Genomic DNA, 15000 nt, shown 5'->3' on the forward strand with positions numbered 1-15000 from the left:
TCCTCTTTCGACGTGCGGCGCCTTCCCAAAGCGCACAAGTCCGCAAACCGCAGAACGCTTCCGACGTAGCAAAGCCGCGTTTCCTTCGGTACTTCGCAGCAACGCCGCCTTTCCCTCGGCGGCGGGCAAATAGCCTGCAGACGTCGTCGCATTGAACCGCGAACTCGACACCTCGCGCGTCACGAGCGGGAGCCGACCGGCAGCCTCCGGCCCTTTCGGGCGCGGTGGAATTTGCCGCGGAGGACGGGAGAGTGCTTTAGGCCACGGTTCCTTCCGTACTTGGCAGCCGCACCCTCAATACCGCCGGTTCCATGACCGACCGAGCGCCGCACCGTTCCTTTAGTACTTGGGCAGCAACAAAGTCGGGTCGTTACTCCACACTCGCCGCAGGAAGCGACCGGCAGCCGCCAGCCTTTTCAGACTCGGCAGCGTTTGCCGCGGAGGACGGGAGAGCGCTCGCACCACGGTTCCGTGTGTACTAAGCGGCAGCGGCATTAGCTCTCGACCGTCAGTTCCTTGACCGACCGCACGCTTCGCCGTTCCCCTCGTACTGGGCAAGAGCAGCAGGTCGGGTCGTCTTACTCCCATTCCGCGCAAGAGTGCCGAGGCGGACTTCAGAAAGCCCACCCAACAGTGTGCGTTACGCCGTTTCTACCCGCGGGCGCGGCCAAGCCAACCGTCCAAGGTTGCAGCCGGCGTCCACTGGGCGCAACAAATTTGGCACGGGGCGCCCTTCGAAATTCGGGCAATCCCCGGCATGTTCGGGTATAGCCGTCCCCGCGTCCAAGCGGGGCCAGCGGCGGAAAGCGTCGGGCGCAGCGAGCTGCTTCACCCACACGGGGTAGAAACAATGGCGCTCGTCACCCTCGAACAATCCGGTAATGATCCTTCCGCAGGTTCACCTACGGAAACCTTGTTACGACTTTTACTTCCTCTAAATGATCAAGTTTGGTCATCTTTCCAACAGACCGGCGCAACCGAAAGGCCGCGCCGGACATCGGTCCGAAGACCTCACTAAATCATTCAATCGGTAGTAGCGACGGGCGGTGTGTACAAAGGGCAGGGACGTAATCAACGCGAGCTTATGACTCGCGCTTACTGGGAATTCCTCGTTCAAGGGGAACAATTGCAAGCCCCTATCCCAATCACGAAAGAAGTTCCACGGGTTACCCAGTCTTTTCAGACAGGGATAAAGACACGCTGCTTCCTTCAGTGTAGCGCGCGTGCGGCCCCGGACATCTAAGGGCATCACAGACCTGTTATTGCTCTGTTTCGTGCGGCTAGGAGCCGCTTGTCCCTCTAAGAAGGTTGTAAGGTGCTGGGAACCCCGCACCTATTTAATAGGCTAGAGTCTCGTTCGTTATCGGAATTAACCAGACAAATCGCTCCACCAACTAAGAACGGCCATGCACCACCATCCACCGAATCAAGAAAGAGCTCTCAATCTGTCAATCCTCCCAGTGTCCGGGCCGGGTAAGTTTTCCCGTGTTGAGTCAAATTAAGCCGCAGGCTCCACTCCTGGTGGTGCCCTTCCGTCAATTCCTTTAAGTTTCAGCTTTGCAACCATACTTCCCCCGGAACCCAAACACTTTGGTTTCCCGGAAGCTGCCCGCCGAGTCATTTGAGTAACTCAGGCGGATCGCTGGTTGGCATCGTTTATGGTCAGAACTAGGGCGGTATCTGATCGCCTTCGAACCTCTGACTTTCGTTCTTGATCAAAGAAAACATTCTTGGCAAATGCTTTCGCAGTAGTTCGTCTTGCGACGGTCCAAGAATTTCACCTCTAGCGCCGCAATACGAATGCCCCCGTCTGTCCCTCTTAATCATTACCTCGTATTCCAAAAACCAACAGAACAGAAACGAGGTCTTGTTCTATTATTCCATGCAAGTTTATTCAGGCGACTCGCCTGCGTTGAGCACTCTAATTTTTTCAAAGTAAAAGCACCGGCCTTCTCGAGGCACACAATGAAGTGCACCAAGAAAGGACCGGCATGATGTTCAGTCCGAGCCGTCGCATCGGGTAGATGCACTACTCGTCTGGAACTGAGATCCAACTACGAGCTTTTTAACCGCAGCAGCTTTAGTATACGCTATTGGAGCTGGAATTACCGCGGCTGCTGGCACCAGACTTGCCCTCCAATTGATCCTCGTTAAAGGATTTAGAGTGTACTCATTTCAATTACGGGGCCTCAAAAGAGTCCCGTATTGTTATTTTTCGTCACTACCTCCCCGTGCCGGGAGTGGGTAATTTGCGCGCCTGCTGCCTTCCTTGGATGTGGTAGCCGTTTCTCAGGCTCCCTCTCCGGAATCGAACCCTGATTCTCCGTTACCCGTAACAACCATGGTAAGCAAGTAACCTACCATCGAAAGTTGATAAGGCAGACACTTGAAAGAAACGTCGCCGGCTCGTGGCCATGCGATCAGCACAAAGTTATCCAGAGTCACCACACAATACGGGCCGAAACCCGATCGATCTTGGTCTAATAAAAGCACCCGTCGCCCAAAGGGCTTCAGGCTCACTGCATGTATTAGCTCTAGAATTGCCACAGTTATCCAAGTAGGAAGAAACGATCTAAGGAACCATAACTGATTTAATGAGCCATTCGCGGTTTCGCCTTATTTCGGCATGTACTTAGACATGCATGGCTTAATCTTTGAGACAAGCATATGATTACTGGCAGGATCAACCAGGTAATCGTTCAACTGCGCGTCCCGCCTGTCAAGCAGGCCGGACGCCGTTTTTGCGATGCCGAGGCCACCTTCAGGCGCCCCAGCACGCTTCGTTCTTGCAAAGAGTAGCACTTTGCACAGTCCGAGACGACGGCGTTCGAGCTCGCTACGGCGCCCTCCCCGAAGGGCCGGGTATCGCCACGCGGCAAGAAGCACGCAACATTCTCGATAGACTGGTTGTGTCGACTCGATCACGGCTTGCGGTTTCTCTTGAGCCCGCAGCACAGGTGGACCGACCGACACTTGCAACGTAGCCGAGACGGCAAAGCCGCCAGGCGACGGGTCACGCCCGCGCCTTCGGCGCTTTCGCATTTGACTCGTCCGAGGACGATGCGGAACACAACTCGATATCGTGGAGAAAGCGTCGTCCGACAACCAGCCCCTAACGCATCAAGCGGATGAGGCTGCAGACGTCAGCTGTGGGATCCACGGGAGCGATACCGGGGACACGCTTGACGGGCACGAAGCCCGCCGCATATCAAACACCCAGGTCGCTTTTGGGGGCGACTGCTCTCTGGGACCCCCATATAATAGCAGCGATAAGTTCCCAAATCTCCATGGGGCCGTACTCGTGCCACTTTCGACGAGCGTTTGGCGAAAATCGTGCCGCCTCGCAGCGCCGCGAGCGAGATGGAAAGCTTACGTCGGCAGCGCAATGCCGAAGTCGTGAAAGCGCAGCGCGTCGACCGAATGCGCGAACGGCAATCTCTCGCCTATGGACAGCGCGGTTTCCAGAACAATCGCCTTTCTGTGCCCCTACGGGGCCGCACGCTAGCGCGGCCCTTTCGCCGTTTCCGAGCACGAGTGCGACCGGCGCGGGCGGCGTGCTCGACACCCCGGCTGACGCCGTTTCGGACTTTGTCTCTTCGCGCGCTCGCGCCAACGCCGCGGCAAAACGACGACCTCTGCGCGGTTCTTTCCCGGTTCCCGGCGTGCTATAGTGCAGCCAGCCGGACGGTGGCGACGACTCAGTCGCGGCCGTGCGGTGGCTTGTACGCCAAAGTTGCGTGACGGGCGTCGAGCTCCCGCCGCGGCCCGGCTCAGGTGGTTTCGGACTTCTGTCTCTTCCGAGCGCTCGCGTCGTCGTGGGCACGATTCTCGAGTGCGGAGCGGTGCGCGGACACCACCACGAACACGCGCAAGCCGAAAACGGCACTACGGTACAACGTCGGCCAGGGCGGTACGGCCCCCTTATATGAGCAGCGATAAGTGACCAGATCTCCACGGGGCCGTACTCGTGCGACAAGGCGGCGTACTGCGCCGAGCCGAGCGCCAATATTTGGCCTTGGCACGGCCGATTTGAGCTCTCGCGATCGCCGCGGTACCGCCGCTCACCGATTCAAGGCACGCTAGCGCGGCCCCTTCGCCATTTTTCGAGTAAGAGTGCGAAAAGCGCGCGCGGCGTGCTCGTCGACCCGGCTGACGTAGTCTCGGACTTAGTCTCGCTCACGCCGCCCCGGCTGACGTCGTCTCGGACTTAGTCGCGCTCACACCGCCCCGGCTCACGTGGTTTCGGACTTCCGTCTCTTCCGAGCGCTCGCGTCGTCGTGGGCACGATTCTCGAGTGCGGAGCGGTGCGCGGACACCACCACGAACACGCGCAAGCCGAAAATGGCACTACGGTACAACGTCGGCCAGGGCGGTACGGCCCCCTTATATGAGCAGCGATAAGTGACCAGATCTCCACGGGGCCGTACTCGTGCGACAAGGCGGCGTACTGCGCCGAGCCGAGCGCCAATATTTGGCCTTGGCACGGCCGATTTGAGCTCTCGCGATCGCCGCGGTACCGCCGCTCACCGATTCAAGGCACGCTAGCGCGGCCCCTTCGCCATTTTTCGAGTAAGAGTGCGAAAAGCGCGCGCGGCGTGCTCGTCGCCCCGGCTGACGTAGTCTCGGACTTAGTCTCGCTCACGCCGCCCCGGCTGACGTCGTCTCGGACTTAGTCGCGCTCACACCGCCCCGGCTCACGTGGTTTCGGACTTTCGTCTCTTCCGAGCGCTCGCGTCGTCGTGGGCACGATTCTCGAGTGCGGAGCGGTGCGCGGACACCACCACGAACACGCGCAAGCCGAAAACGGCACTACGGTACAACGTCGGCCAGGGCGGTACGGCCCCTTATAAGAGCAGCGATAAGTGACCAGACCTCCACGGGGCCGTACTCGTGCGACAAGGCGGCGTACTGCGCCGAGCCGAGCGCCAATATTTGGCTTTGGCACGGCCGATTTGAGCTCTCGCGATCGCCGCGGTACCGCCGCTCACCGATTCAAGGCACGCTAGCGCGGCCCCTTCGCCATTTTTCGAGTAAGAGTGGGAAAAGCGCGTGCGGCGTGCTCGACGCCCCGGCTGACGTCGTCTCGGACTTGGTCGACGCCCCGGCTGACGTAGTCTCGGACTTAGTCTCGCTCACGCCGCCCCGGCTGACGTCGTCTCGGACTTAGTCGCGCTCACACCGCCCCGGCTCACGTGGTTTCGGACTTGCGTCTCTTCCGAGCGCTCGCGTCGTCGTGGGCACGATTCTCGAGTGCGGAGCGGTGCGCGGACACCACCACGAACACGCGCAAGCCGAAAACGGCACTACGGTACAACGTCGGCCAGGGCGGTACGGCCCCTTATAAGAGCAGCGATAAGTGACCAGACCTCCACGGGGCCGTACTCGTGCGACAAGGCGGCGTACTGCGCCGAGCCGAGCGCCAATATTTGGCCTTGGCACGGCCGATTTGAGCTCTCGCGATCGCCGCGGTACCGCCGCTCACCGATTCAAGGCACGCTAGCGCGGCCCCTTCGCCATTTTTCGAGTAAGAGTGGGAAAAGCGACCGCGGCGTGCTCGACGCCCCGGCTGACGTCGTCTCGGACTTAGTCGACGCCCCGGCTGACGTAGTCTCGGACTTGGTCTCGCTCACGCCGCCCCGGCTGACGTAGTCTCGGACTTGGTCTCGCTCACGCCGCCCCGGCTGACGTCGTCTCGGACTTAGTCGCGCTCACACCGCCCCGGCTCACGTGGCTTCGGACTTGGTCTCTTCGAGCGCTCGCAGCCAGGTCGGGGCCGACGCCGACGTCTGCGTGGGGCTTCAACGATTCCCGGCGCGACGCAATGCAACTGCGCGCAGGATGCCAGCGACTCCGCCGTGGCCGTGCGGCGGTGTACACGCAGAAGTTTCGTGAAGGGGTATCGAGCTCCCGCCGCCCCGGCGGACGTGGTTTCGGACTTTAGCGCTCGCAGCGATCTCGCGGCGATCGCTGACGTCTGCGCGGTTTCAGGTGTGCTACGATGCAGCAGTCTGCCGCACGACAATTTACGGAAGCGAGTGCATTCCGCCCCGGCGGACGCGGCAGCGGACTTTGTGCCTGCGGGAGTGCTCTTGTTGCTGTAAAATTTGAACGGGTGCAGCTGCGCGAAGCAAGTGTACACATTTTCTCTCTCTCTCTCTCTCTCTCTGCCTCTGAGGCGACTGTAATTTTAATTTAAATGCAATTGGAGGCGGGAGCAACCTGATGAGAGTAGGCGGACTTCGGCACACCTTGTAGTTTAGAAATTGTTTTCAAGCTTTGAGGACATACACAATCGCGCCATCTGCTTTCCCCGTCTCTTTGGCACTTCATAGTGTGTGCAGCATGCTCTGCATTCCAAAGAAACGCGCCTGTTTCTCCCCCTCTCTCACGTTCTTCTTGTCTTTCTTGCTGCTCTTGTGAGAAGTTGCTATGCTCTTTACTCGCTGTAAAATAGAATGCTTGCGCGAGCCAACAACTTGCGTGTCTTTCTTTTTTTTTGTTGTTGTTGTTTTTTTCTCTCTTCCCAAGACGTTTCTGCCATTATTCACTAGCTCTCGTTCTTAGTATGCAACGGAGCGTTAGCTCGCGCCATCTACCTTTCTTTCTGTATGGCGAAGGCCGTAGGTTTTCCTAGTTCCGCACACAGATGGCGCGGATGCGTTTTCGCGCCAGTTTCGAACGACCTCGCTGTACACATGTTTCTCATTTAAAAGTTTCAAAGGGGCTTGCGAAAGGGCGTGGTCCTTTTTTCTTGCGCAAGGCTGAGCTTTCCAGCTGTGCTTAAGCTATGCTAGCATGTGTGCGTATGTGTGTGTGTGTGTGTGTGTGTGTGTGTGCGTGCGCGCGCGCGCGTGCGTGCGCGTGCATATGTGTGCGTGTGTGTGTATACACGCACACGGTAAAGATGATGGGGTAGCGCTATTTCTTTCTTTCTTTCTTTCTTTTTTAACAACACCTGTGCTCCACATGGCGATCTTCCTGCCCTCTATGTTTCCGGTTGGAAGGAGTGCGCAGCCTTTTCTATATTTATTTTTTTTTTCATTCTCTTTCATTCGTACATGAGGCGCGCTACCTAATTCTAGCGGTCGAATCGACACGTTGCAATCCGTCCCGGCCTGTGCCGTATGAAAACTTTCAGTGGGCCTTGCGGTAAATAAAAGGAAATGAGGGAAATGCGCGTAGTGTATTACACTTGCGCACGGGCTTGAAACGAAGGCCTCAAAGAAAGCCGCCTTGAGCGGTCGCATTCAGACGGAAGTAAGCATTCCCCTTGCGCGTGTTTTCCGCTCGCCTGTTCCGTTTTCTACGAGGTTGCCTTCGTTGGTTTTGCCTTGCGAACAAGCTTGCGCTCGGGTCTCGTTTCTACGCGACGGCGTTTCGTTAACAGTGAAAGACTGAGGCGTCGCGAGTTGATTCGCGAGATAGAGAGCATAGAGTCTCTAGACGGGCTGGGTTTTATAAGATTGCCCACGCTGTTGCTGAGGTTACCAATGTCGCCAGGGCACCCACAAGGCAGTGGTACAATGGAGTGAAGTGAAAGACATCGCTTCTCGGCCTTTTGGCTAAGATCAAAGTTTTGGCTAAGATCGCTTCTCGGCCTTTTGGCTAAGATCAAAGTGTAGTCACTGCAGCTGGCTTGCCCGGCCTTTGACACACTCATCTTTGTAGAGGCGCCCGGTTACCTGCTCCGGTCATAGCAAGGTCTTTCCCCTATCCCAGCCCTATCTTTCCAGGCCCTCGGCTCCCTGCTGCACTGCCTCCAGGACAGCCCGCGTGCTGCTACCTGGTGGCCCCTGGACGACCCACACCGGCCCGCTTCCTGGTCCTGCCGCTGCCTGGCGCTGCCTGCCGCCCCCCGGAGACTCCTGCCCCGCTCGGCCTGACCACTGCTTGGTGCTGCCTGCCTGCGGGGTGCCCGCTGGTCCTGCCGTCCCGACTGGTGCTGTGCTGGGGCACAACCGGCTGGCCCCTGCCTTCGCCATCGTCTGTCATGGGCCCGGCCCACTAGCTGCCACCCCTGGTGGCCCCCTAGCCTCCGGACCTGGCCTCCTTTAAGGAGAGCCGCCGGGTCCGGAAGGTAAGACCATACAATGGACTCTGGGGGCCACGGCCGCACGGCCCATGACACCAGTGAAGACGATGGCGACCCCATCACCCCTAGGCAGGAACGCCAGCCGGCCCGTGAGGATGGCACCCTCACGGTGTTCTTTCCCGTGCCCCAAACGGTCCGGTGCTGCGAAGAGGGCTGCCGAGCTGCCTATGCCGCGGCCAAATGGACAGCGCGGCGGCAGTCCCTCCAGCGGCACCTGGAACTCGAACACGGCACCAGGATCCGGCGCACCATCAACGTGTTCACCATCTGCGGCGAGACACTGGGGCTTCGACCAGCCTCTCACGCCTGCCTGGCTGCAGCCAACTTGACTGCCGCCCCCCCTGTTGCCCTGCCACACCAGTGTGGCAGTTGCCCAATGTCCTTCCCCACAAGGAGGGGCTTGGGCAACCACGAGCAGTGGCACAGGAGGGAGGCGGCACTGGCGGCCAGGCGTGATCTCGCCGCGGGTGCTGCCACTGGTGCGTCGGAGCAGGACAGCGACAGCACCCCCGCAGCAGAGCAGGACAGCACCGAGGGTCCCGTTGAGGACCCTCCTGGAACACCAGCAGTGGCGACCGGGCAGGCCGCCGACCAGGAGCCGTCTCCCGTGGCACCTCGGGGAACACCCGGACACAGCAGCGATGGCGAGATGGCCGAGGCACCTTCTCCGCGGACGCCAAACCAGTCAGGGCGGACCGCGGCCTCGGCCTCCCCTTCTCCAACACCATCGCTGCCGTCCAACCGAGGCAGCCCGGGAGCACCAGTCTCCGAGGCTCACGAGCCGGCGGCCATGCAGGAGCTCTCCCCGGGCAGGGCAGAGGTGCAGGACCATGACGGAAGCAACCAGGACTTCGGGACCCAGGACGAACATGCTGGTACCACACGACCAGAGGGCAGTGCGTGGACCTTAGCGGACGAAACGGCAGAGCTGCGGGCATTGAGCCGGTTGCCTGAGTCTGCTGGGGAGTGGGCACGGTTCGAAAACATCCTTGACCGTGCCATTGCAGCCGCAACCAAACACCTGCGGCTGCCAGTCGGGGACTCGCGCCAATCACGGAGGCGCGAGGTGAACCCCGACAACCCCCAGCAGATACAAACTCTCTACAGAAGGAACCGGCGCCGGGCAGTGCGGCTAATCACTGAAGGCCCGTCCCAGCTCTGTCCGATCGACCCCCACGCACTGCAGGACCACTACTCGAACCTCTGGTCACCAACACCCGTGGATACCAGCATCCTGAGGTCAAGGCTTCCAGCCACCGAAGAACTGGACTTGTGCCCCTTTACACCGGAAGAAGTCGCAGCCAAGCTCCGTAAATGCGAGAGTACAGCTCCAGGGGAGGACCGCCTCACGTACCACCACTGGAGGCAGGTGGACCCTGAGGGCAGGTTCCTGGCGGCGGTATACAACGTATGCCTCCAATACCGCCGCACGCCCCTGAGCTGGAAGTCGACGAGGACTATCCTGATATACAAGAAGGGCGACCGCGAGGACCCCACAAACTGGCGACCCATTGCCCTTGGTCGCACGATCGCCAAACTGTATGCCGGGTGTCTCACCACCCGGCTGCAGAGGTGGTTGGGCGACCATGCGGTACTGTCCAGGTGTCAGAAGGGCTTCCTGCCGCACGATGGGGTGTTTGAACACAACTTCGTGCTGCAGGGACGCCTGGATGATGCTAGGACAGGAGGTGGGGAGCTGTGCGTGGGGTTCCTCGATTTTGCCAACGCTTTCGGCTCGGTCGCCCATCAGGCCCTCGTCGACGCTGTCCGCGGCGCCGGCGCGGGGGAGGCCTTTGCTACCATCGTTGAAGACCTCTACCGCGCCAACACCACCTGCGTCGTGGCAGCAGCTGGCATTACGGAGCCAATCACCATCGGAGCTGGGCTGAGACAGGGCTGTCCTCTGAGCGGCCTGCTTTTCAACCTGGTGGTGGACCCGGTCATCCGTGCAGTACAGGGAGGCGATAGGCAGCACAACATCCTTGCCTACGCCGATGATCTGACGCTGCTGGCCGCGGATCCCGCCACCCTGCAGAGCCGCTTGGACCGTGTAACAGCCCTGTCGGCCCGGCTCGGGCTGCGACTCAACGCCGCCAAGTGCCGGTCTCTACACCTGTCTGGTCGCCACCCCGTGGGTACACGGCCCACCTCTTTCACCGTGGGTGGCGACCCGATTCCGGCGCTTGGCGACTTCCAGGGGCACAAGTTCCTGGGCCGTCCAGTGGGGTTCAGGGTGCTACCGGACGAGACGACGGTCGACGAGGCCATCCACCTGGGCAGAAAGCTGCTCTCCTCTATGCTCGCCCCATGGCAGAGGCTGGATGCTATCAAAACATTCTTGTATCCAGCCCTCAACTTTGCCATGCGGGTGGGCCTTGCCAGCAAGGGAGAGTGGCAACGCCTGGACGAGGAGCTCCGCCCGCTCATCAAGAAGACCCTGTACGTGCCAGCCAGAGCTTCCAATGAATACTTGTACGGAAGCTCACAGGCTGGCAGTGCAGGGATCCCACTTGCGGCGGAGCTCAGCGACATCTGTCGGGTGGATGGAGCCTTCAAGCTACTGACGTCGACCGACGTGGAGGTCCGGGAGCGTGCAGCAGGAGAGCTCGAGGGCGTAGTGTCAAGGCGGCTGAGACGACCCGCGAACACCGAGGACATGGAGGCCTACCTCTCAGGCGAGACGGAGGGCGACTTTCGGCAAACGTCCACACAGGTCCAGTCTGTGTGGACGGAGGCCCGCAAAGCCTCCCGTCGCCTCTCCGTCGCCTGGGAGCTGTTGGAGCATGGAGCCCGCATCAACTGCGGGGAGGCCTCTGTGTCAGCGAGGAACCGCCACAAGCTGATCAAGACCATCCGGGCGCTCCTCTCCACCGAAAGGGACCAATCTCTGCAAGACAAACCGAACCAAGGCAAGGCGATGGTGTGTGTGGCGGCCGACCCGGCAAACTCACACTTCATGAGGTCCGGCCGCTACACCCATTTCATCGACTGGCGCTTCATTCATCGAGCCCGACTAAATCTCCTCCCCCTCAACGCCACAAGACTCTGGGCACCCGCGGCGGACAAAAGATGCAGACGCTGCGGGTATGGGGAGGAGACACTGCCGCATGTACTTTGCCATTGCATGCGGCAGAGCCGGGCCATGACGGAGCGCCATAACACCATCGTCGCCAGAATAAAAAAGGCTGCTTTGGGTCGGTTTACAGTCATTGCGGAGAACCAGGTCGTAGGCAACACATCACTCAAGCCCGACCTGGTACTGGCCCGTGGAGAGGAGGCACTCATCCTGGACGTCTGCTGCCCTTTCGAGAACAGGCTGCAGGCGTTCCAGGACGCCCGGAAGGCTAAGGAGGAGAAGTACGCCCCTGTACAGCGTCATCTCCTCCGGCGGTTCCAGCGTGTGACGGTGGACGCGGTGGTCGTCGGCTGCCTTGGCAGCTGGGATGTGGGGAACGACCGGGTGATGCGCAGGCTGTGCAGTAGGTCATACCTACGGACACTTAAACGCCTGTGCATCAGTGACACAATAAGCGCCTCTACAAAGATTTTTAGAGCCCATGTCGGCACCTCTTAATGATCTTATGTTTTTAGAGAAGCGCCATTTTTTGCACTGTTTTACACCTTTACAGTTTTAGTCTTTTATTACTAACACCACTAACTAGTTTTTTTAGCCATTTGTTTGCGTTTTTAGATTATACACCTTTTATTCGTTTTCTCCTTGGTTCTGTAACTTGTATTTTTTGATGTTCTGTAACTAGCATGAATAAAAACTCTGTTCTTATCAGCTTAATATCTGATACGGGTTCTATATGGACCCACGATATTAAACCTATTTTTGGAAGTTGGCGGAGTGCTTGAAGCCTGCTTCACCTCCGCCGCAGGTCGGCCCGGTATTGCACTACCTCCGGGATCGGCCCCCGCTCACTTAGGTGAGACTTCATTCAATCAAAATGAAGAACACAAGCTCGAAGCGAGCACTCACGTGACACGCACCATTCCCATACTATACGCAACGATGCCGGTGTTTCTGAACGATTGTCTGCTGTAATGAGCCACTTGGGGGGGGGGGGGGAAGGGTGATTAGCCGTGGGTTTTGCAATCAATGTAAGTCCCACTCAAAGCCAACACTGCATTTTGGAGTTCACTATCGCTTTGATCCGTAAACGACAGCAAGCTCGCCCTGCGAAAATCCGCTGCCCTAGTGGAAGAAAGGTTCCCTATGAAACAAAAATGGAGTGCCCGATTTCCGGCAACATTTTCGCTGCAGTGGGACCGAGCGCCTCGAAAACAAACTTGTCGTATGGCCAAGTGTGGCGAAATATATTCAAGGGTTCAGAGGTGCCTCAGCTTTCCAACCTGTATGTTATGAATACCTGTTGCTACCTTTTCGTCATCATCATCCTGCTGGCTACGACCACTGCAGGGCAAAGACCTCTCCCATTATTCTCCAAGCACCCCGGTCACGTGTAAGCCCGGTCACGGTCGCCGTCTAGTGCCTGCGCCCTTCCTAATCTAATCTGCCCTCCTAAATTTCCGCCACCCCGTGCTACGCTTCCCTTCTCTTGGAATTCAGTCGGTAACCCTTAATTGATGATCTTCCCCCCACATTGCATGCCCTGCGCACGCCCATTTCTTTTTCTTGGTTTAAACTAAGGTGTCATTAGCTCGCGTTTGTTCGCTCACCCCCCGAATCTGCTCTATTCTTATCCCCCGTAGCGCTACACCCATCATTCTTCTTTCCAAAGCTCGTCGCGTCGCCCTCAGTTACCCTTCGGTAATCCTTAAGGTCCTTCGTTGCGGCACTCGCGGCATCTTTCTCATTTAAATAAGGCTATTTCGTTCAGTTTTGGGGGAAAACTCAATGAGCTAGGCGCGATTGTGTCCCCGGCGCCGCTCTCAACAAGATGGCGGCGCCCAGGCTTTTTGCCTGGTGGTTCGGCTTGACGCAGAACACGCCTGCAGGGCAGTGAAGCCGCATTGAAGGGGCAACGAGCGGCGCAGTGAAGCGCATGCTCGGGCGAAAAACGCGAACATCAGCCAAAAATACAACCAAATGGCCAAATACGAATTTCCGTTATGGGAAATTGGAGTTCAGTTGGCGCGTTGCGCTCGCCTAAGGTAAAGAACATAAATGCGAGTGCCACATCAGCCAAGTCAATGCTGAGGATCGCGTATCATTTCTTATTTATTTTTCCCCTTGCCTCCTGGCCTGCGTGGCCCTAGCGCGCATGCCCACGAAAGTAATGCAATAAGGAAAACGCGAAATCATGCGGTGACGGCTGTATCATATCCATTGTGCGTGCTTTGTTCTTTTTGGACTACAGTGGTGTGCGTTATGAGAAAGTTTCAGTGACCAGCGAACCTATATTTAGAACCACATTTACGGTTACTGCTAACAAGCTGCGGGTAGGTGTTTTTTTTTTCTTTCTTTCTTTTTTTCGCTACCAACGATGGGTTATCGCAACCGCGATCGGTTGTGCTAGACGCGTTCTTGCCAAACGTTGGCTCTATACGCGACCCGTGACGCGTGGTCGGCACATTCAAGCAGTCCATTGCAAACCGTTCCAAGAAGAAGGATGCTAGCTCCACGTTCCGCCGGGAGCGCTAGTTCGAAGATTGTACTTTTAGACCCTCGAGGAAGCACCGCCATCCCACGTTTTCTATAACGCGCTAAGACTCAGAGCGACAGCGACCACTTGTCTTTGTCAATATCTCGGACACACTTTTTTTTTTTCTTTAATCCAGATCGTCAGACGAGCCCGCGTTCACGCGCACTCGCTCTCTCCGATAAGCAGGGTAGCTCGGTTGGGGTGTTGTAGGGCCTCGCGCATGCGCTGCTGAGTTCGTCGCTTCGCCGGCCGGTCGACGCTGGCGCGGTACTGGTAATCAACTTCGACGGGCATGGTGAAACGTCACTGTGAAACGTCACGACTAGCAATGCAATGTGTTTGCGAGCAATCGGAGAAATGAGAGAGCCCCTGTAGATTAGTGGAAACGTTCCTCCAAGTATTACGTTTGCAATTTGCGCCTACGAACATGAACTAGACAAAGGAAATGATCTGTAGCCGCCTTCACTTCATAAAATTCCCGTACGAAGAAATTTGCGTGCGCACGTGATCTCCCGCATGAAACCAGACGATAGGTTAATTTTAGCCGTTCATTTCGATTTGCCGAATGTAAACCGGAACACTTTCTCCACGCGCTCTTGAGGTTTGAATGACAATCAATGACATGCTTTTTTTATATATTTTTGTTTGTTCTATCTGGAACCAAAAGAATTCAGAACGCCATTTCAATCTTAGATTCGATTCACGCCTTGCGTTACGTCACCCCTGGCATATCTGATGAACACGCTCTGCTGTTAAGCTTCATGATCACGGCATTAAAAGTCGCCACTTCCCGAACGTTTATCGAGCCGATGATGAACCGTATGCTGGATTCTTATTGTAATGAGTTTATAGAAAGTTTTATACTTCTATGGCTAGCTTCAAGGAAAGGAAAAACATCGCTCAGCATTGTATAACGCATAACAACAACAACGAAAAATCTGCAGGTTATTCATACTACAATGAGAACACTAGGAATACTGAAAAAGATGAAATCTAAACATGCTGCAAGGAGCCAACAAATGCAATTGAACCAACGAACTGAACTGCAATTATTTCATCAAGACATGCCCCGAAAAAACGTGGCCACTATCAATGCTCATTTCAAAGCTGTTTTTTTTTTTTTGTTTGTGACGGATAATAATTATCTTCCCAATGGCTGATGTGAAAATTTCAGAGCGCGGCATTTTCGAAATCTCAAGGCCCCGGCTGCTTTCTCTCTTCTTTAAATATGTTCCGGGTGGCAGATGGAGAAAAGTTTCGCGCACATAATTTAAAAGCCTGTAGCTGATTTTCTTGAAG

General features: G+C 57.1%; 2 non-coding genes across 2 annotated transcripts; one reads left to right on the top strand and one right to left on the bottom strand.

Moving 5' to 3' along the window:
- Positions 1-879: 879 nt before the first annotated feature.
- LOC139053340 (small subunit ribosomal RNA) lies at positions 880-2694 on the bottom strand. The gene has a single exon (XR_011510421.1). It is a non-coding gene; the product is annotated as a small subunit ribosomal RNA (ribosomal RNA).
- A 9133-nt stretch (positions 2695-11827) lies between these two features.
- LOC139053331 (U2 spliceosomal RNA) lies at positions 11828-12016 on the top strand. The gene has a single exon (XR_011510412.1). It is a non-coding gene; the product is annotated as a U2 spliceosomal RNA (small nuclear RNA).
- Positions 12017-15000: the final 2984 nt, after the last annotated feature.

The sequence above is a fragment of the Dermacentor albipictus genome, unplaced genomic scaffold (assembly GCF_038994185.2).
Source record: "Dermacentor albipictus isolate Rhodes 1998 colony unplaced genomic scaffold, USDA_Dalb.pri_finalv2 scaffold_91, whole genome shotgun sequence".
Lineage (NCBI taxonomy): Eukaryota > Metazoa > Arthropoda > Arachnida > Ixodida > Ixodidae > Dermacentor > Dermacentor albipictus.